This window comes from Struthio camelus, chromosome 4, assembly GCF_040807025.1.
Source record: "Struthio camelus isolate bStrCam1 chromosome 4, bStrCam1.hap1, whole genome shotgun sequence".
NCBI classification, from domain to species: domain Eukaryota; kingdom Metazoa; phylum Chordata; class Aves; order Struthioniformes; family Struthionidae; genus Struthio; species Struthio camelus.
In genome coordinates this window covers 835,181-850,622 of record NC_090945.1, presented here as the reverse complement: position 1 = coordinate 850,622, position 15,442 = coordinate 835,181, and positions in this window count along the sequence as shown.

The following is a 15,442-nucleotide window of genomic DNA, read 5'->3' as shown; positions in this document are numbered from 1 at the left end:
AAACAAAGGTAGGAAATAAAAGGGATTTATGGTGAATACTCACACAAACGCACTCCCCTTTTCCCCCTGCATTTGATGGTCTTGTTGTGGGTATGGCCGTATCTCCCTTGGCCGCTTGGATTGCACACTTCAGGTGTGATTCCTTCTCCCTTTGAAGGAGCCCTCCTGCCCTGGAAAGGAGCTAGAAAACAGTACTCTCTCATGAGCACGACAGGAAAACTTCAGGACAGGCATCCTCTTAATGAGGTTGGTATAAAGTGTGTTTAAGGATGGCTAAACAGTCCTTTCTGGCTTATTGTAGTAGTTAATGCAATGCAATAGATAGTGGGGGAAGTTGGCTTGCAAAACAAACTGGCAGTTCATGGGCCTTCTAAATCTGCAGCACTTCATCCTTTCAAAAGCTGCCTTGTTGCCTGTGTGAAGCCACCGCATCACACATTTTAGGTTTGGAGGCAGGCAGAATATGGCAGTTGTTCAATAGCCCATGATCCTCTGCATCTGTGCTTGATGCAAAAGAGAACACACGTATTCTTTATTTTAGCCATTTAGTCGATAAAAAAATAACAATCCTTTTAGTGAGATGAAACCATTTGGCAGCTATGTATTTCACGCTGAGAGAATTCCTTTATAGTGGGGTTATATCACCCTTATTGGTAAGATTTATCCGGGATGCACTTAATATTCTTTAACGTTCAGCATTTTTCTTTGCCACAGCACTCCTCAGTGGTGCGAGGTGCAGGCTTTGAATCTGTGGCTGTCTAGCGACAGAGCGGTTCACTTCCTCCTCTTGGAGAAAGCCGTGCCAGGTTGGGTGCTAATTCTCCAGCCTGGGGGAAACGGGGATGTTGAGTAACCCAGGCAAATGCAGCCATCCTACGGCCGGCTCTCTTGCAGATCATTCTCGAACCTGGGAGAATGCCACAGAGGAGAAAGTTTCCTTTGCTTCGCTAAATTTTCGCCAAAAGCATCCATTAGTTTCTTTGATTATGCAAAAAAATATGTATTAATGCCATTCAGTCATAAGGGCGTTGTCTATGTATGGAGACAGCTGAGCCTGCTCATGTTAAGAAGGGGAATCCCTTTGCCCTTCTGCGCGTCTTCCAAGGCCTCAGCTCCACAAGTTGTTTTCTGAGCAGCAGGGCAGATGCATCCTAATTTCTTATGGATTTGTGTCCTAGGGCTTGCGCACCTCTCCTTGAATATTCCTGGATGCTCCCCTCTGCCCTCCTGATGTTTCCACCCGCTTGATCCAGTTGTCCCTTATCTCCCCGGCCTCCTTTTGCCTCGTGCCTTCAGCTCTCCTCCCTAAATTCATCTCTCAGCCATCTCCTAATAGTTGCCCAGGTGGGAGACGGCAGGTGTTGAGGCTTGCTCTGATCAACCATCTGGCGGGACACGTGGCACGGGTGACCACAGGACCCCTGGCCTAGCATCCTTGATGGCCTCTCTCTTCTACTTAACCCCAGTTTTTGCAATTGGCTGGAACTCATCTTTGAGGTTTCTACCCTCCCTTCAAGCTCAGTTGAAATCTGGCAAGCAGCGCCGATGTTATTAGGAGGTGCCTTTCAGACAGTCATGGCGCAGCCATGCAAGCTCATGCCCTTAGAAAACTAGGCTAAAACTGGCCAGAAACATCCAGTTTCAGGTAAAGAATGAGAATATAATAGGATGTTCTCACCCCAGCGAAGCGTTTCAGAACGATTAGCGTTTGAGAGCAAAATTGGAAATGCAGCCTCTGTCTCTGTCCTGTCCACTAACTGTCCTAGGAGCGGCTTGTAACCTGAGATAATTTGGTAATTTCATTCTTACAACTTCAGCTACCCTTAACGACCTTTAAAATTGATTTGCTTCATTTGCTTTGGTTTTAAGGGATTATGCTTAAGTAATGCTTTGCTGCATTTAATGTTTTGTTGTATTTTAATTTACTGTGTAATGACTCTGTATATGAAATTATGGTAACAACATTTGAAATTATTAATCAACAAAAGATGACAAATAATGCATGTCAAGCTATCTCTTTATCTCCCAGGTAACATAAGAAAAACATTAAATCATACTGAAGCTGATGTAAATCAGCTAATATTCAGCAGCTGAATTTCTGGCCCATTATGTTTTTCCATGAAAGATGCCTTTGCCTTCTGAGTATTAATTATCCATGATTCTTCTACTTTTCTTGTTTTCTGCCTTTGCAGGTGCTGTTAGCTCCCATTTTCTTCCAGAAATGGGAAAATTGCTCTATATTCGGAAACATGTTCTTTCTTTGTTCAGTAAGCTGCGTTTTCATTTTTGGCATCCATATTTAAATCCTAATGCACAAACATATATGAATGATGTGGGTTTTGCCGCTGATGGTTTTCAGTCCTGCCATGTCTTCAGCTGTGCAGGCAACTTAACCCCTTGTTTGCTTTAGCAGAAGACCACAGGCTCTTTGCAGAAGGTGGTCTTGGGATGCACAGCGTGTCGCACACAGCACAGAGGTCTGTCAACAAACCATCCCCATCTTGCAGTCCTACCTTAATTCAAAAAATAAATGGTGTGCTAAGCCCGGTCACAGGAGGAGGGTGATGGGAAGGCTCAGGGCACCTCACCCCACCACCTCTTGGTGCTGGCAGATGCACTGAAAGCTCCCACACCGAGGGATGTGGTTGCAGAGGCTCCTCTTTGTCCTCCCTGCTCCCTCCTTCAGCAGAGCTCAGGAGGACACCCCATCTGGCGTCCTTCCATTGCCGTATTGCCCTCCACCGTTGGCGCGAGGCGTTTGGGCAAGACCGGGAGGAAGTCTCCACTGGTGACTTGCGTCCTCCACGCGTCATCGGAGCCGTGACGCTGGGGAAGACCTTCTGCCCTAAGCCCATGGGTGCGATTCGCCACCACTCACCCGCAGCTGTGGCCCTGGGAACTGCAGGGGCACATGGCCCGTAGAGAAGGGTGGAGAAGATTAATCCTCCTGTCTCTACTAGATTTTAACTGGAATCTGTCTTTGACTTAATTTCCTCTCTTGTCTCAGCCAAAGTCCACTGGATCCAAAGAAACGCCAGTTAAAAGAGAATATTTGGATGTGCCTGGTTTTTAAAGTTGAACATGAATAATCTTTCATGCCTCTGACCTTAATGTCTGTACCACTTTTCGCACAAAAATATTGAAACAACGATTCCTTGTGTGACAAAAAGGATTTCCTTTCCTCAAGAGAGGAAAAGCTGAATGATACCGTCACAGTACTAAAACGTAGGTACTAACTGCCTCATGTTGCCAAACCTAAAATTATCCTTTTCATTAAAATACTGTATGATTTGCTTTGCGATGAAAGGACAAAGACCTGATTACTCAAGAGTATCAAGATACTTTTTGTGGGCTTCCATTATATAACAGAGGCTTATTCACAACACAATTCAGTTGACTAGTTATCAGACTATTGGCCAATGCAGTTTAATATCGAGTCTTTTCTGTCTTTTTCTTTCCTTTCCTCCTCTTGTTTTGTCTGGGTTTTGATTTTTTGTTATTTTGAATTATAGCAATAGGAAGGTATTTTTCAAGTGGTTAACTTGAGGCTGCTTTCCTCCATCTCTTTATTTGGGAAGAAATGAATTCGGTGGTTCTGTTTTATTTTTAGTGCTTGTGAAAATGAAGGATAGTTGTGCCTGCACTACAAGGAGGGTGATTTAGGTAAGTGTCTCTGAGGCAGCTTGAGTCAATTTACTTTAGACTTGCCCTGAAATACTCCTGCTTTGCAGCAGACTTTCCCAAGAGAAAATGATTTACTCTCGCCTAGCTGTATCAGAGTAGAGCGTGGTTTTGTTGGTGTGCTGTGTTACGGCTGAATAAAACGGGAGAGGAAAGTGCTACGCTGATGGGACCGCAGAAGAGAGGAGGAACTGTTTGGGTTTTAGTCATGATCTGCTTTGTCTCCGTATTCATTGTGCTGCTCCAAGGGAGCTATGGCTCCTGGTGAAGCCAGGCCTTTGGCAAGGGGATGCGCTCCCGGTCAGTGGCTGGCGTGGGTTGAATTCAGCGCTTGACAGCAGCTTCTTCCTCCTCCAAAGAGGAGATGAAACCTCCTGGAACGAGCAATGACTCCAAGTCTCTCAAGGGTGCATGGCAAGCATAGAGTAAAACATGCATGGTTTTGCCCAATTTCCATCAAGTGTGATTTAGGAGCTATGGGAGCAGCAGTGAATCCCCTCACCCTGCAAGGGAAGAGCAGGGGAGGGCCACCGCTGCTTGTTGGCAGCCATTGAAGGTGTGTGGTTCAGCTCCCGCTGGACATGTCCCCTCTTCTGTGCACGGAGTAATCATGCCTAAGCTTGGACTAACGCCCTTCTGAGATGAGTGGAGCGCATCAGCCGTCCTGCAGCTACCTTTTCAGGCTCTCTGCAGCCTCAGGCAGATACAGCTTCCCTTTCAAAGTTTTTTTTTCTTGATACCTGTGGCATTCAGAGACTTATTTTTAACTCTGTTTTCCAAGAAGAAGGGTCTAGCCCTGTTAGCTCTTGAACTCATTTGCTACCTCAGATTGAGGAGCAGAGGTTTCAGAGATGCCAAGTTCTTGCAGGACTTTGTGAATCAAGGAGAGGGGACAAGGCACGTAGGAGAGGTTTTAGACAAAATGCAGGGATGGCGAGTGTCAAACGCGCCACATGTCAAACTTTCATCAGACTCGGCCAAGAAATCCATGAGGTTTTCTTGTTCCAGGGGTCCCCGTTGTTGGTGGTCCTAGAATTACTCATTTTCAAAGAGTGCGCAAGAGATTTTTATGCAACCACTGCTTGCCTCAGTACGGTGGAGACTTACACGTTGGCTGACTCGTCGTGAGAACGAAAGCCCAGCAGTCTGTTAGGCTCTAGCTGTGGGCAAGCACGTTTGTACAGACAGAAAAAGAAAAACACCTATCTTTTCTGACATGCAGAGCTTAACCACGGCAGTCACTTACCGCAGCTGTGCCTCGTGGAACGTACAGAAAGGCAAAGCCCTGAGCCGAAACCGAGGGAAAAGGTGAGAGAGTAAATTCTGTTTTTCTCTTGCTGTGTCACTTATAGATTGGGCGGAGTACTACTTGTGCCTGCTCTCTGAATAGAGCCATTCCTCAGCTCATGCAGAGACATCTCGCAGGCCAGCTGTGCTGTCTCTGAGTCACTTGTTACCAACTCTTACAAGTGTGGGGGAAAGAAACAAAATCATGACAATGATAAATATTGCTTCTTTACAAGCTTACATGATGTCATCCCAGTTTGTGGTCCAAAAGCACCACTGTGGTCTGGCTCCAAGTAAACAGAGCTATTAGCAATCACAGGAGGCCAACAGGCTGTGGATTTGAGCTGACCAGTTGTTACAGAAAAACAGCAGAGTCCTTCTTGTTTTCTGGACTCATTCTATTGCTGAATCTTTTGCAGAGCACGGCTATTGTCTGGTGGCTAAAAGCAAAATGACATAAAGGGGGAAAAGAAAGGATAATAAAGCAGAGATGTGTCTCATTCCCAGCTCTGTAATAAATGCAGCAAGTGATCCCTTAGGTATACCAGGAAGTGCCTCTAGGCTGGCACAGTGCCCGTTCGTGCCATCTGCCGATTTTCAGATCGTTTTCTGTTTCAGATGTTGCAGAATCTCCTGCAACCAGACACTTCCTTTTTCGCTGAAATCACTGCAGCACTCTAGCCCAGGTTAGGGTTTTGCTAGCATTTACTGAATCTTGTATTTGTGCTGTTGTGATCTCTGTTATGGTGTCTGTGAGTGTAATAGGACATTTCTCTGCTGTTTACATCTGGTCAGGACAGACCGGATGTAAATACTTCCCATTTGCCATCTACTGGAGCTGTAGGTGTTTTGCTATTTTTATTTGCTAAATGCAGCTTTTGGTTGAAACAGTGAAAACAGGCTCCCTGGAGTCACTGATGTGATTAGTGGGTTGAAGAAGAACAATAAATAAAGATATGTTGTATATGTTTTGAGATGCAGAACTCAAAATGATAGGATGGCATATAAAAGTGGGAGTGAGAGAGGAATTTCAGGCCAGAGAAAGGAAGTAATAAAACGCTCAGCATGTTACTCCATTTCAGACATTTCTTTTTCTAAGCTGGCGTGGTTCCTAAAGCAGTATCATTTAAGGAGACAGCTGGTCCATCCGAACATTACCCCTTGACTTTGTAGCATCTGCCCAGCAATCTGCTGTGGTCAGAAATGGAAAGGGACCTGCGTGAGCACAGAGCGGGGGCTGAAGGAAGACGGATCCCTGTGGCCCCACACAGCAATACATCAACTCAAAGCAGCGTCATAGCAGCGTAAGAGAACTTCACTGGTAAATCAAAGTGTCCACGTTTTCAGCAGGTGAAAATACAGTGTTTCAAGTCTCATAATTTCACTCAGGATTTATAAAATCAGATCATCAGTACTTCAAATTAGTAAGAAAATAAGAGTACTATCTGAGAATACTGTTGTGGCACCGTAGATTTTCCATAGCATAAGACATTTTACAGAAATTTTGCAAAATTCGTAAATATCAGATCTGGAAGCCTCTCACGTGAACAGTCTTTATGCCCTGGTCTTAAAAAACCAGCTGATACAGGATCAGGTACAAGATATTTTGAAGTCCAATGTGAATCTCCCCTTGGATTAGATGCTTTTAAGGAAAAGTGTTGGAGCATTAGGTTTTAGTCCAACTTCTGCTGGTCTGTATTACAGAAGAGTTTGATTTATAAGACCTTCTGGCTAAAAAATAATCTACTAAAACATTTGATCGATCGCTTATTTCTCCACAGAAGAGTTTGGGAGGCTCGTAAGTCTGAATTTTTCTGAGCGCTCTCTTCTCTGACGTTTTACCTTTTTGGCTTTTTACTACTTGCAAAACTGGGAATCTTGGAGATGTGTCAAAATTTAAAAGCTAGGTGAATTAAAAAGGTATTTTACCGGTATGATACAAGTTTTGGATGACAGTGCATTTAGATTTCCTTTATTTCAATCTGAACTGGCTCACTGTACTTGAAAACAGATGAATTTCCCACAACTGTGCATGCACTGATCTCTGATGTTGGGTTCTGAAGTGTTAGGTAGACGCCTTAATAAATAGCATGGGAGGATGAGTGCCAAGTGGCACCTAATGAGTTATTAACCACAGAGAATTTGCGTTCCCAAGCATAAAATTATCAGTGCAACGCTGCACTGCGTGAAACAGCAGCAGTGATCTGGCTGGCAAAAACGTGTCTGTTTTAATTCTTTTTAACAGGAGGGAAATGGTAAACTCCGTATGTGAAAATCTTGCTCAGCCTAAACTGATGCAGCGTTTAGAAAAATAATAAATGTTGTCCATTCCTTTATAGGGTACAGTGAGACTTAAAGGGTTTGCACATTGACTGCATTCTTCTCGACTTCTGCACTACGGTCTTTGGGGACTTCACAGTTGCCTAAGGGGAAGATGCTCATTGTGGCTGGTTGAACATCTTAGAGCAGACAAGGTAGTCGACGTTCTCATTCTCAAAAGCATTGATGTTTCTCTACAGTTTCTTAATGATTGAAGATCAAACTGTAAAATTCATCTTATGTAGTTTATTCTCTTGATTTGATAATCTTTCTTTCCTGCTGATTTTCTTTTCATCTCAAACACAGATCCACTAGTTTGTTTGATTTTCATCTGCAGCAGCTTTGCTTGACCAATAGTAATGTTTTGAAGGCAGACTTGCCAAATTGGCCGACACTGATTTAGAAGCCGAATTAAACAGCCACGTGTTTTCAGGAGCTGAAATGCTGGAACCTGAGTATCTTGCTCGGAGCTGTTAGCGCTTTTCAAAGCTCCAGAGACCTGAGATGTTTTGAAAAATAGGACTCGAAATGTGTGTGCAGCTAAAAGTTAGGCTTTTGATTCTTTTTGGAAATACGGGCCTACAGCCCATTTGGGTAAAGTGAAGGTAGCCGCTGCATCTCCTAAGCTCTACCTGCCCACTCCGTGCAGGCAGGTGGGAAACAGTGCCAGTTAGCCTTGAACTGAGCTATTGAATTGCACTTGAATAGGACAAACCTCTTTTTTGCTTAAAGCATGTCTTCCCAGAAATCACTCATACCTGATTTTAAAAACATTGAAATGAGTTGTTTAAACTATTTTTGTGTGAAAATATGAGTCAAAGCTTATACATTTTAAAACAGTTTTGAGAGGTGTTTGCTCAAGACTGCCAACAAAATACTGAACAGCTGTATTACACATGTACCTGAAAGAAACTGTGCTATCTTTTCTCCCAAAGTATATGGCAAAGCCATAGTTTCTGATCTCATTGCTGTGGCTGTAGTTGGTTCATTGTAGTTTTAACTTGGCGATCTAAGCAGTATTTCAGAGCCTTAAGTTGCTGGAGATTTACCAAAACACTCATGTTTCTTGTGCAGCTGAGACTAAAGGTGGGCTCACCATTTCCTTCAGTAGCAGGATAACAGGATGACAAACTTCCAGCTCTGCTGCCTCCGTGGAAGCACAGCTGAGCCAGCAGCCCAGGTGGGAGCAGCACCCCAGGAAAGGGTGCTCAGGGCACTTCATCAGCGGGCCCAGCAGCAGCTGGAAGAGGTGTGCCAGTCAGCCCCGGTGCTGCCTCCTGAGATGTCTGCACTGCCTTTGGAGAAGCTCTTGTAGGGGGTCGGGGCTTCAAGCCCGCAGGACTAGAGCTTAGCAAAATCAGGGATTTCAGTTATTTGGGAGAGGCACAGCATTCTGTTGGGGCTAGTTGGGAACAATTACCTTTTTTTGTTTTTCCAAGCAAAATGTCATTTCAGCTTGACTTGAAGCGTTCTCTTCAATCACCACCAAGTGTTTCAGGTTCCTCGTTTGGGGGTTACTGCTTTAGGCTGTTTCCTTTTCAAATGCAGAGTGCAAACACTTCCTTTTGAACCCATTGGCACCCAGCTCTTCAGCACCTCTTGTTTTTGTCTTCCTCTTTTCCAGGCAGAATGGTGCACCAGACAACTGAAATTTGCTGTTTCCATCCTGCCACACTGTCATCAAATTGCTGGGCCTTGGGCTGGAGAAGAAGAGCAGGGAATTCAGCGTGCATCTACACTGAAGTACCGAAGACAATCTAGCTACAGGATTACTTTTTTTCTGGTATGTACATGCAGCGTGACCACATCTTTAGCTGTTTTTTTAGCTCCTGCTGAATGCCTTTAGGCTAGCAGCTACAGGTCTTTTCTGGAGCTGCCTCAAGGCTATGTGTAGGCTGAGTACCACCCATAGCAGTCCTGGCAGATGGAGTAAGCGGTCACATAGCAAAAGCAGCTCAGGGTTTTTGCTAATTGTGCTGGGCACAAAACGGCCACATCACTGAGAGGTGGCTGTTGTCCTGGTGAGCTGGCAGCCCGAGTAAGGTAGTGTGGGGGCACTTGTGCTCACCTCTTCTCCTGGAGTTGCGTCTTCGCCACAGAGCTGTGTGCAGAGAAAGGTCATTGACAGACCTGTTAGGCTGCTTTTCCTGAATGTTAGAAATTGTTCTCGACAGATACAGGAAAGCTGGGGTGGTTGTACAGCCCCCTGTACTGATACAACGGCATTTTTAACATTTAAACAACAGTTTAGTTCTTCTGGGGAGAAAATGTCTGAGAAGAAAGCAAAGTGAACCTTCAGAAAAATGCAGATAGAAAGCTTGCATTTGTGTAAAATGAAAGCATGCTGCGAGTCGTTGGAGAAAACCTATATTTTCTTGACAATTATAACAATATTAGGTAGCAGTGAAGGTTTCCAAGGCAACCTGGCCACGGGTGCATTCATGTGGAGTGTGTGTGACTACCTGCTTTGTCAAACCAATGGATGGATGTCAGGAGGTGGTATGTGTGTGTGCGTGGCAGGGGGGTTACTACCATTTCATCAATCTACAGTAGAAACACTCTTTAAAAGAGGAATTTTTTTTTTTTTTGGAGTAGGTCTGATTGCACCAAGTCTCTTGCTGCTTTTATTTCTTTGAAAACGCAAGACAAATGTATTGAAGCCAGGCTGAGGGAAGCTTGCTGGTAAGGAGCCCCTCATTTAGAGAGGGGGCCTTCTAGCCAAGTTAGCATTGCATCTGCTCGTAGATCTCTGCCATTGTAAATAAATGTACATATTTGCCCCGTGTAAGCGCTCTTCCTCCTTTGGTGCCAAGACTGACGCCAGCCTGGATTTCCTGATGTGCTAAAACGGAGAGGCCTGTTTGACACCTGAGGTTTCTTGCCCTCTACTGCAGTGCTTGGTCCTGTCCTGCCTTTGTCCATCCCTGCCTATTCCTCTCTGCTGCATCTCCATTTTGTTGACAGGAGCTTTCCTAGCTTCTTCTCCTGCCTTCCTGCAAAGCATAGACAGTGCAAGATGCAGTGTGGTCTCCCATATGTTGTTCTTTAGGCTGTCGCTCTTGTTCCTTCAGACGGGTGATTGTATTTACATGTCGTGTGACGATCTCTACTGTCGATCTGCAAGATGCTCACTTCCCTCTCCTTGACCTTTAAAAAATGCTAGGAGTCACAGATACAGTTGGTTTGGAAAAAAAACGGCAGGTCTGCTGAATACCTGATATCGATGACAGAAAAAGGAAAAAATACATCTCTGCTCCTCTCCCTCAAGAGAACTGAGAGAGGTATGCGGCTTCTTCTGAGGTCAAACTCATCAGTCCTGATTGCTTTCCGGATCATGGGGGCAGGTGGGATGCAGCCACGATACAGAGCAGCCAGTTGCTCATTTTAGCAGTTTGGATAAGCTGAGCTTGCAGGACTCTGCTCTGCAGGTCACTGAAGGATAGAGTCATAGGCTGATATTTGGCTCAGCTTTTCTGTTGTTCTTTAATAGAAACCCGCTTTCTGAATTAGCTTTGCTTAGAAAGGGCAGAGGGGATTCCCAGTTATCTTCCCCTAAACCAAAAATGTTATAGTATTGAGCTCACTGGAATTTGCACCTGCCCCTGGGAGTTAAGTGGTCACAAGACGCATACAAAGGAGTAGTTAGTCAGCTGTTGAAAACTGCCTGCATGAGCCCTTTCAGCTCTGGCGGGAGGACTCCAAACACGTTGAAGCTCTCTGGATGTGGGATGTGCGTGGCTGCAGCTCCAGCCCCGTGCTGCTTTCGGAGCAGCCATGGAGGCTGCTGTGTGCAGTGAGTGGCAGTCAGGCCCCCCAGCGCTCGGAAGGAACCTGGAGTGCAAAAACTAAGAACCTGGGATTTTTTTGTTCAAATTATTTTTCCTAACCGTTGCTTTTACAGTGGATTGCAAAATGTCCTCTGTGTGTACAGATGTGTTCGCAGCTAGCCCGCGCTCCACCGCGAGCGCTTCTGTGTTTGCAGCTGGGGTTCGGATTTGTACGGTGCCGGTGCTGGTCCTTCTCCCTGCGCCAGGGCGTACACTGCCATCCAGAGGAGCGACGGCAGCATGCGCAGATATACCCACGCTAGCTGTCGTCTCGCTGCCACGGTACAGCAATGAAGCTACGGTAGCAAAAAGGCTTTGCAGCTGGCTGCCTGGGACTCGCGGAGCAGACCTGATGGCTGTGCCGCTCGCTCTACCTGAAGCGGCTGAGCCCTGGCTGGGCCCGTTAGGCATGCGTGCCGCACCCCAACCGCAGTGCGGACGTCAGGCAGTCTGCAAAAGCGATCATCTTCTTCCACCCCTCCCAGCCTCCCCCGAAAATAAAAAAGTTTTTCAAGCGGTTGCCAAAGCTGGGCAGGCAGGAAGTAGGGAGGAGGGGATGCGGGTTGGAAACCTGTTCAAGTGGCTGAGCCAGGAAAACCTGCTCAGCGGCTTTCACTGGGTTTTTCCACCGCCTTTGCTATCCTGAAATTTTGAGAATAAGCCAGGTTTTCCACATGCGAGCAGGGAAAGGAGAAGACGCTTAGAAACAGCCAGCCCAGAGATCAGAGCCTGCATGTATGGAAAAGGGCAAACTTGGTGGTTGTGTACAAGTTAGCGTAACCTGAAAGCTAGGCCCCCCCCCCAGCAAACAAGGCAACCCTCACGCCTCCCAACCAACACCTCCTCTCAGGGGTTTGGAGGCTTAAGACTACTTCCTCTGTATAGGGGTATAAATTTTATATGACTAGAGGATAAGCTCAGCAGTAAAGGCACTTACCTAGGGATACATGAGACCAAAGTTCCCGTCTGTGCATGTCCAGAATACCTGGACATGCAGAGGCTGAGGAGGAGAGCTTGGGAGAGCCTGCCACGAGATGGCCGACAGCCTCTTGCGGCCTTGCCCCACTCCAAAGCACCGCCTTGACATCCAGGTCTGTCATAGTTCAAGTGAGTATCCTGACTACCAGGATGCACTGTGTGTATATGGGTTTGTTGTGAGGCGCCTGTTTCCAGAGGTGAAGTTATCTGCAGGTTTAGAGCATGGAGGGGTTTCTTAGTCAGCTCCAGGGGCTTCTCCCTGGGGAAGAAGCAAAGAGAACAAAGATAGATGTTGTTACAGGTGGGCCAGACCTGACAGTTGCTCTCGAGGCTAAGGAGAGAGAGAGAGGTGAAAGGGAGGAATGGGAAGGGAGAGGCTCTGGGCATTCAAGCCAACTTTTCCAGGCAACACCAGGGAGATGGTTTTCTCAGTGGTGGTCTCAGAAGCTAGCCCAGCTTCCCACGGCTCTGTCGTGGGCCAAGGGGGTCTGGGGACAGGGCCGTGTTGCCATCTCCTGAAGGCGGTTGCTGTCAGCCCCTATGTAATTTGCCCAGCGTCAGCCCTGCCCAGGTAGGTAGGCCTCATTGGAGAAGCTTATCTCCAGGGAGTGCATCAAATTCCAGTTCCAGGAAAGCTGCTGCATGTAGGAAGAGCTTGTCCTGTGATGCTTTTCAGTGCCAGAAATACGAGCACCTGTATAGGTGAGGCTGATGGCAGGCACCTAAAGGTGGCAGAAGCTCCTAAGTGGTGAACATGTGTCGCTGAAGATCTGGGCCCAAGTGATTCGGGCACTCCTGACGCTTAAATCTTGCGTTTAGTGTCCTCAGCCAGCTCGAGGCTGTGCGTTATTTGGCATTTTGGTTCCCAGAAAATGTGCATCAAGCTTTCATTTCTGGAGGCAAAAATCAAACACTGGATTGAATTGCCTTTCCTTTATACAATATGGGATACTTGACAGAGCTATAGAAATCCCATTTGAAAAATGATAGCTGTTGATTTTCTGCTTGCTGAGAATTATTAGTATTTTTCTATCCTGCGAAACCAGCTGTTAAATCAGCAAAATGCTTTGGCATTAGAGCCATTTGGAATGTAAAAAATACTGCTGCTGCTTGTTGAGCTGCAAATGTTTGGTTGCAAAGTTAAGGGAAAATCTAAAAGGATGAATAATGATCTTAATTTGAAAGACATTTTACAAGTAAACATGCTGCAGTTGTAGCTGCAAATCAGATAATTGCTGAACATTTTACAAACCAGGAGTGTAAAATTAAAAACAAGAAAATCAAATTTAAGTGCAAACAAATATCATGAGAATTCTAAGTAGAAGGTTCAGATTCTGTGTGTTTTTATGGACCATTTCTTTATCTCAGCAACCCCAAATATTGTCCCATGGTCTTTGTTTAATCACCCAGGTTATAATATTTAAATGAGCAGGTACTTTAACATAAAATGGTTTACAGTCAGTTTTTCTATTACTGTATAAGCAATGTACCCATGAAATGCAGAAAGGTCAACCACTTGAATGAAATAACTTTTAAAAATAATACAGTTTTACAGCGACACATAAATATACGTATTCTATTATGTCAAAGAATATGAAATAATATGGCTCAGCATTAAGCTACAACTTTGGCAAGAAGGATGTGTTAGCTTTAAACTGGGATATATGATCACTGAAATACACTATTTCTGCTTTGGACTTTATATTTACAAGTGAGAGGGGGTTTTTTGTCTCCCTATTTCCCATCTTTGGCTATTCTTCTTCCCCGTTTGTAATGATCTACCTATCAGAGTACGAAAATGACTCTCTTCACCGTATATTTTGGTACCGTACAATAAGGAATTGGGAGCTGTGATGGGGCTTATCAGGGAGGCCTGACGCTGTCCCAGCTCTGCCGTGCCAGGACAGCCCGGCCTGCTCTGAGCCGTGTTTCGGGAGGGCGTTGGCAGTGCAGGCTGGCACCCGGCTTGGGACAGCAGCAATGCTGTGTGGGTCACCTGGCTCTGTGTGCCACCCTGCAGCGGTCGTGGGTCAAACGCTGCTGGCTGGAGCAGCGAAGCTGAGGTGCTCCTGTGATGCAGGGGCCGATGAAGCTCTGTGAGCGTATCCCCCCGTGGGGTCGGACTTCTGCTGGGGGGAGGATGCTTCTGGGCAAGGAGACGTGCTTAGGGTGATGCATGTGAGGAGTTGCTCATCAGAACTTCCTGAGAAGGTAGAAAGAAGGGGAGAAATGACCAGGAAATGTACCTTGTACACACGTCTCATCTTCCTGTCTACCTGTGACAAAAAATGGCTCAGTGTAAGCTGACCATCTGAGACCTTCCGAATTTGTGGGTAGGTTTTGCAGCTTCTGACAAGCCTAGAGTAGGTCAGATGTCTACACTGTACTGCAGACTAGCTAGCTCCGTCTGAACAGGCTTTCAGCATGTCTTGCTTGTCTGTGAGATCCCATGAACACAGATTCGCAAAGCATCAGGTTTTTATACAGTTAACTTACATCTCTAGGCCACACCTGACCTAAATTTTATGCAAGTAATTAAAAGGGTAAGTGTATTTCTGAGGATCATCTGTTCACAGAATGCGGAGCTAGAAGTAAGGTAAAAGGCATTTCCATTCCTGACGCGTCTTTCCTCTGAAGCAATCAATAAGTTTAATTAGAATGGTTAGGAATGAACTATGAAAGCAGCAAATTTAGTACCAGATAAATTAGGGAAACACTGGGACAGGAGATTTACGTGTGACATTTCTAACAGATAATCTGATGTGTGTAATTGCCAGTACCTTTTGTTATGAAGCGGAGGAGTGCATGCATGAGATCTTTGCAGCAGTGGAAAGAAAGTCCGTTATAATCCCTCAGTTTCACCCCCTGTGAGTGTTGTCTAGATAAGTAATTCTGGGTGTAACGCCTATACCACCCTGCCACAGGTTTGAGAAAGATAGGCCTCGTTCTGTGCTGAGCAGCCCCTGAGGTCAATGAGTAACTTGCTGATTTGATACAGTGCTAACCAGCTTGTTGCGCAAATCACTATGCCTAGCATGCTGTCGAGGAAAACCACTTTTCTACTCCTCCTACTAAAGAAGGAAATGGACTCCAGCACTTCTTTTTTGAGTACCGCTTGGGAAAGGAGAAAATCTCAAAATGCAGAGACAACTTTGGATTCGTCCTACCTATGTCTCTGACGCCTGAGTTATAAGTCTGGTTGCCATAGGGGAGAGAATAGCACTTCCAGATGCCCACCTGCAGGGTGATTGCCCTCTGGAGATGCTTCTCTCTTTTTGTTGACCCCGAAGGCCCTCCCAAAGTAGGTTCCGTGAATCTAGGCCAGTCTGTTTCTTTGACGTTTCAGAAGA